Source organism: Brassica oleracea, chromosome C1 (genome assembly GCF_000695525.1).
Source record: "Brassica oleracea var. oleracea cultivar TO1000 chromosome C1, BOL, whole genome shotgun sequence".
NCBI lineage: Eukaryota > Viridiplantae > Streptophyta > Magnoliopsida > Brassicales > Brassicaceae > Brassica > Brassica oleracea.
Window position 1 is genome coordinate 10,875,536 of NC_027748.1, and position 1,600 is coordinate 10,877,135.

Consider the following 1,600-nt stretch of genomic DNA (forward strand, 5'->3'; position numbering starts at 1 on the left):
CATTTTATACAAAGATATATCATGCAATATGGCAAACGGTGCACAAATCATCAAACATAATGTGGTTTTTGCAAATAGATTTCTCCCTCCTCGAGTTAGAGTTTTCTTAAAACATCAATCAAGTCAAAGCTTAGATCAACATTAGATCATACTATTAGGGTCTGGCCTTGTGCCTGTTTCTTTTGCTTGGTTACTTCGAGAGAAGAATGTAGAAGCTGATACTTTGGCAAAGTGTGCCTTGAATGTAGTTGAACCGCTGTTGGTTGGGGAGACAGTTATTGCTCCCAACTAAGTATTAATTAGAATTTTTTTTCAAAAAAAAAAAAAACAAATGTGACAATATGCGGTGTGATTTTCAATGTGAATGCATATAGGCGACTATGCCTGACTTTTTGGAGAGAACTCCAAAACATTTCTTCACTGAAAAGGGAAGTTTTCTGAAACCTAAAGTAGATATTGGATATTCGGAGGTCAAGCACACACCTGGCCTCACTTGTTACATGAAACCCAAGCGTGTAGATTGATAATACATTTTTTGTTATAAACCATATGATGGATGTCTATACTTGGCCCGGTCTGGTATCAGCCCATGTGCCTAGAGAGAGAGAGAGCCGGCGGCCAGCTTCTACTATTTCCTTATTTACTTATGTTTATTATTTGTACTCTTTCCATTATTCTATGTGGTGTAATTCCCTATATATAAATGGCTCCATATGTTATGATTAATATACAGGAACATAGATTTCATTCTCTAGTTTCACAACACGTTATCAGCACGATAGAATCTAAAACCCTAAGCTAAAATCCAAATCGATAAACCCTAAAACCCTTGCCGGCTTGAACCCTAATCTTCTCGGCGAACACCCTTACCGATCGCGAACCTTCCCAATCCAAGCTTCAACCTGTTCGCGTCCTGACCTAAGATGATCTCAGCCTGCTCGTGTTCCCGAAGGACAGCTCGCGACAACATCAGCTTGCGATCCGATCAACTCAACGTCCAGCTCGCGTTCCCGATACCAGCAAGGACAGCAAGCAATCCGTTCGTCTTCAGCTCGCGGTTCTTCTCTCCTCGGTGGTCCATTCAACCCTACTTGAGGTTAAGGTAATTCGAAACCTTAAAGAGAACCCATAATCGAATTTGATTGTTTGATAAGAATCGAAACCATAAAAACTACAAACCCTAATAGTATGATCTAATGTTGATCTAAGCTTTGACTTGATTGATGTTTTAAGAAAACTCTAACTCGAGGAGGGAGAAATCTATTTGCAAAAACCACATTATGTTTGATGATTTGTGCACCGTTTGCCATATTGCATGATATATCTTTGTATAAAATGACCTCTAGCTTTGTTTAGTGGCTTGTATCTCAGTTCTGTCTATCCTTTTTAAATTCCATCCCCATTAGTTTTTTTTTGGGTATATTGGCAGCATCTAGTTTCTTGTTAGAATTTAATATTGATCACCATTTCTTGATCTTCCTGCAGGAGAATCTCTTACGATCAAAAGAACCGTAAAGTTCCTATGCCCAGCCAGTGGCGAATCTAGGAGGGAAATATGTGGCTAGAAGGGAATATGTGGCTAGAAGGGAATTCGAGGGAG